The sequence below is a fragment of the Lepisma saccharinum genome, chromosome 19 (genome assembly GCF_977018435.1).
Source record: "Lepisma saccharinum chromosome 19, izLepSacc3.1, whole genome shotgun sequence".
Taxonomy (NCBI): Eukaryota; Metazoa; Arthropoda; class Insecta; order Zygentoma; family Lepismatidae; genus Lepisma; species Lepisma saccharinum.
In genome coordinates, this window is record NC_139247.1 from 15,431,295 (window position 1) to 15,437,605 (window position 6,311).

Genomic DNA, 6,311 nt, shown 5'->3' on the forward strand with positions numbered 1-6,311 from the left:
TTCGATCGAACTCACGAGGCCAGTTCAGAGGTAATAGTAACAAGAGGTTTCAACGTCGAGATCAGGCTAATCGCGACGATGCAAATACCTCAGCCTGCAGGTTTTGCGGTCGTTATAATCACGAGAGCAACAATTGCTTTTACAAGCCACAACGAGAGAGCAGTTTAAACTAAAATCGTCTTCGACTTGCAGGAACGAAATCGAAGATAATAGCAGATTAGATAAAGTTCCTATAATTGAGAGAAATGGCCTATACTTTATTAATAGTAGCATACAAGGAAAACAGGTAGATTTACTTATTGACGTGGGTTCCCAAATCTCAATTTATCCTTCCCACCTTCTCCCTACTGAAAGAAAAACATACAGGTACAATCCACAATCCAAGGTGTGTCGGGATCGAAACTGAGTGTGTCTGAAATTGTAGTTCTTCCTATCATAATTGGAAAGCGTAAATATTCGCACCCATTTAGAATAGTAGATTCAACTAACGTCCCTCCCCTTTTAGGAAATGACTTTTTACGAACGCAGAGGTGCGAAATGTCGTTGAAAGACAACACAATAACTCTTTGTCATTTAGGACGTACTCCAAATTATAGTATTTTAAGATCAAAGTACAAGACTCACCAGCTGTCACATGACATATTTACCCAAATTGAGAATGTAAATGTGTATGAGGGAAAAGCTACCCTTTCAAACACAGTTCAGTTAAGTCCACGATCCAAGACTTATATCAATTTGAACATCACCACTACGACACCTAACACCCCTAAGCCTGTACTTTTTACCCCATCTGCTTCCCTTATGGCCCAGCATCCAGTAGTCCTTCCCAATGATACAGTAAACACTCAGTCACCTGTAATTCCCAGAGACAACCCTATAGAAAAGACTAATCCTGACAAGAAAGATGATGATGATGATGATGACTTATTTTTTTCATCAAGTATTTCATGCACAAGCAGCAGATTTTGATATTAGTTCAGAACAACGTAAAGACCCCTATTTCAGAGACATTATTAATGTTTTAGAAAACAAAGATAAAGCTAGTGACCCTAAACTACAAAAACTTTCGTATTCTTATGTACTCAAAAATGGAGTCTTATACAGGACTAATAAAATCAAAACTGGTAATAGGGATAGACTTTGTATTCCTCATGCATTAAGAAATCAAGTTTTCGACCTTATTCATGCACACAAAATGAATGGAAGTCACCAAGGTGCACAAAAGACATATAATTTAATGCTTATGCGTTACTTTTTCCCCAATATGAAGAAATTTGTGTACGATAAGGTTCGACATTGCATCCCTTGTCAGATTTCAAAGAAACCACAAGGTTCTAAACCGCATACGCTGCAAACATTTCAACCAGCCCAAATTCCTTTCCAACGAATTCATATTGACGTATGTGGTCCTTTAGTCTCTTCAAAAACGCACAAATACAAATATTTCCTATCAGTAGTCGATAGCTGTACAAGGTATGTAATTACAGCTCCTTTGGCTAATCACGATGCACAAAACATAGCAACAGCCCTAGTTGAGAAAGTCTTTTTAGTTCATGGCATCCCGGAAACGATCTATTTAGATCGTTCAACACCCAATTCAAGTTTACTCTTACGAGAATTAGCTAATATTACAGGCGTACAACTAAAATATGTAGATACTTGTGCCCATTTCACGAATGGATTAGTTGAGAGTTCATTTAGTTACTTAAAGAAAGTTATGAGAGTTTTTGTGTTAGAAAAGAAGGCTTCATGGTGTGACTATTTAGCTAGCGCAGCGTTCAGCCACAACGTTACAATCCATTCTGGATCCCTCCAGAGCCCGTATTTTACTTTGTTTGGTTACAACCCAAGGATCTTAGCTGACGCAGTCCTTCCTTCGAACCCCGACAATGTTTCCCAGACGAACGCACAGAAACTTGAACTCCTGACTTCCATACGTAAGACCGCACATGACAACTTGAACAAGCGTTACGAACAGCAGAAAAAGTACGTAGACCGCACTTCTAGGAAAATGCAGTACTCACCAGGACAACATGTATGGATTCTAGATGCCACTCCAACTCCAGGTGTGTCAAAAGCTTTTGCGTCCTCTTATAAGTATAAAGGAACTATTCTTCGCAAAGTTAACGAGAATTCCTACGAAGTAACTTTCATCGACGGCAGAAGTAAACAAAAGACTGACACTATTACTATTTCTAGACTCAAAGCCCGCTACGACTAGTGCCATGATAACCCCACTAACATTCATTAACACGCCACTCCGTTGTCACTCGCTTTAGCCTCCTCGCTCCTCGTTGCGTACATGCTAGCATCCCCTGATCCAGCATTTTCTCACGCTCATCGACTCCCCTCCCCCCTCTTTCCACTTCCAGTGCTCGCACTGCATTTCTTCGTTAGAACGAACTCATTTTATTTTTAACAAGATCAGGATTACAGAATGCTATCTCAATCGTCGGAACATTTATAATACATCTCTTGCCTAATAATTAATTTTTTTTACAGATATTTTAATGTTATTTTATAATTTGCGATTCAACGCATAGTAATAGTCAGAACATATCACTTAGCTGATTTGACTAATAAGTACTTAGTGTGTTTATGATTCTAACTAGCAAATATTTTTTTTTCCCCATTTGCTGGTACATATACGCTCAAATGAAGAAAAAGTACAAAGAAATAAAGAACGAATGAACTAAGATAGAACAAGATCAATGATTTAAAGAACAAATGAACTGCGTAGAACTTGCTTGAACTATTGGCTTTTTGGCCATAGCAATTTTTTTTATTTACGCTTAGGTGTAACGCGAACTGCTTCTTTGAAAGCTGCAATGCACTAAATATGTTAATAAAGCATATAATAAAATAGGCAAATGTTCCCACTCTCTCCTTTAATTTTATAGTTCAAATATTGATAGCATACAACATGGTATAGCTCATATCCCATGAAATTAAAACCTACTCTATTTTTCAATGAACTATTACACAAATATATTACTTACTCTTTTTCACTTCTTTTTCAATTTTTTTTTTAATTAGCAGCGAATCGAAGGCGCTTAAACCTTTGTCCACAAGACACGTAAAATTCTTGCAATTGCTTTTATAAACGACATTTACACATATTACAGAAGGAAATGTCTCGTAATCACTTAGTTCGTTCTATTATCGCTGAATTCTCCTTTCTTTTCTCATTTCATTCCCGGCTAAGCCGACTATTCTAATTTCCCCCTCCCCCGTTGCGCCCCGGCGAACTTTCCTTACCACATGGAATTATTCCACCTATTCCCCCCCCAATATAAATAAAACTTTGAATACGTACACAATTAATGTTAGCATGTTGCATATGTATTTTCTTATTTTATGTCGCTCCATGTTATATATGTGTAAAACATATGTTGTAAATGAAAGTTATACTTGTTATATGTACAAAAATAATTATCTTCGGAATGCATTTGTCATTATTTTTCTGCCATTCAAGAATACAGTTTGTGTGCTTGTTTTCCATTATTAACTAATGTGAAATTGACGGTGTTGAAAAAATATTTCAAATAGTTTGTTTCAAACAAAGCCTTTAGTACCGACTTCTACCCCCTCTTTGCGTAATTTATGAGGATAATAACGTCTTTGATACTACTACCACTAGTAATAATAATAATAGTAGTAGTAGTAGTAGTAATAACAATAATAATAATGCCATTATTATTATTATTATTATTATTATTATTATTGGTACGTTTATCCTGGTACTTGCCCCCCCAGACAAGAATTCGTGGTTGCGCCTCTGGCCCTACTACATGTATTTGTAAATAAAGCGGGCTATAAACTCAATCTAGTTGTGCGTGCAGCAATCGTGTTCACTGCAAGACGGTCAGCTCACCTGGCAATACAGTCAGCTTGACATTAAGTAAAACTATTTTGTATAATTTGTTTGCAGTGAAGAGTGAAAATGTAGACAGCAGATATTATTTTGCTCACAACTTTGGTGAAGAATAAGTTCAAAGAGCATGAACAGAAGCGGCAAGTAGGAGAAGATGCTCTTCTCTAGACTTTAGAAAGTTTCTTCGTAGGGGGGCTTCTTTAGCTGTACCTTCGCTGCCCCTGTTGCGACCTTCCGTTTAGACAGAAATCTGTGACTTTGACGTTATCATGAAAATTCCCTCCATGTTTGCGTCAAAGTTCAACAGATCCCAAGTTTTGGGAACGAAGGGGAATTTCATTGTTTCAGAAAGGTGTGGAATGTACGCTAGTCACTATGACTATTGTCCATTTTTGTCTGATATCTGTATCATCAAAAGTAGTATGGAGTGTGCAGTAAGGGACGATTTGGAAATTGCGTATGTACACGTGTGTATGTGTGTGTGTGTCTGAGTGTGTGTGTGTGTTAATGTATCTGTCATTGTATTCTCTTTTAATTTTATTATTTTTCATTTATGTCAAATTCATTCATGTTATGTTATATATTTGATTTCAGTATTATAAATATATGCATTGTAACTTTTATTTACCAGAGTTAGGTGGTAGAGCAGCCCGAGGCTGAATCTCGCTCTGTAGTAAATAAAAAGACTTTTCAATTCAATTCAATTCAATTCAATTCAGTGGCATTCAATTAACACTTCAAGTGATATTTTAAAAGATATGGAAAAATGTAGTATTTGTATATTTCTAAACTTTATATAACTTCATGACCCCCTCCCCCCACACACAATTTGCCTTCATTTAATACTGTTAAACTTTGGAAAATGGACTTGATTTACATAGCCCCCCAAGTCCCTGATAACCCGTGAGCCCCCTGGAGATCAATTCTAGCTACGGGTCTGGTTCACTGGGACGCACTTCAACGCACCTCCCTTTTGAAGACGAGATGAGAGTAGGAAGTGAAAGAGGCATAGTTAGCAGACGAGACGGGATAATGCAAAGTGTGCCCAGCGTCTGAATTCCTTTAAGAATTTCGTCAATTCATCTCCGTATTAGCGTCGTACGCCGTCCTACATAGAAACACATGGCGGAGGAACCGCTGACCGCCTTTGGGCCCCCACTCGAGCACAAGGGCTCTTCAGCCTTGACGTCGTGTCCCACCCAGGGAGACGCGATTTACCCGAGTCATCCAGAAGCCACTCAGTGTTGCCACTCGTAGGGAAATTTCCCTTTCGCTGGGAAATTCAGACCGAATTTTAAGCGAAAAGGGACATTCAATGAAAATACCAAAATTTTGTGATAAGATTCAGTTTCATATCCATGTTTTTTTTCCTTTGCTGTTACTTGTTAGTTCCACACCTATCCACGTCTCTATTTCTATTTTGTTCATTTTACGTCTATTTTCTACATCTTCAGTTAACACTGACTACAAGGACAATGAACTCACAAAATGCGTAATGCAATAAACAAAACATTACATTCAAGACTAACAAGGGTTCGAACCTGGCATCGAGTATGCTGGCTATAAACATGTATAGTACCTACGATTAAGTTGTTTAACATTTTTCATTAATGTAACATATACGCACATAATATATACAGGGTGTCATTTTAATGGCGCCCACGGACCACGGAAACGTATAGAGGACATCAAAACAAACAACTTTTTTCAGTAACATTTTTCTCGTTGGAGCGTCGTTTCGGCGCTACAGTCGTTCAAAAAAGCCCGTTTTGCCGCCTGAATGCTGGCAACCACACACTACATTTGATTGCATTTGTGACGTCATATCCCGCAGTGAAGCGATGCGTTACAGGGTTGCCAGGAACACACACATTCTGTGAAAAATGACATAGCTACAATCAGCCACATTATGTACCGTAAAACAAAACGAGAAAACACGTTCTGTAACCTAACAGGCAGTAAACAAACGATTCAAAAAATGGTAGAAAGAAAATAGAATTCAAGTGGAAGTGGTCATATCGAATTTTGTATCAACTTGCATGTCAAATATTTGCAAATATTTACCAAGTTGGCATCTACAATTTAGTCTATCCACTTCGTCCTTCTGATACTATTTGTCTGTGACACACTGAACAGATGACAAAATAGAAATGAAAGAACTCAAAATTCCAAAGGTAAGCAGCACATAGGTTAATATAATTATATTCAGGGCGTTATGAGGCAAGTGACAAAAATGGTTGAAAATACAGGGATATAAATAGTAGTAAAACAAACACTGATGTGGCAACACTGATTAGACACTTTTCCCGTGGAATATTGGAACGCGATTGAGGCACACGTTTTTATTGTCTTTATCATCTACATAAACAGGGAAGTGACTGCGGGATCCGTTAACCATGCGTGCTTGTGTGTGTGTGTGAGTGTGTGTGCGATAACT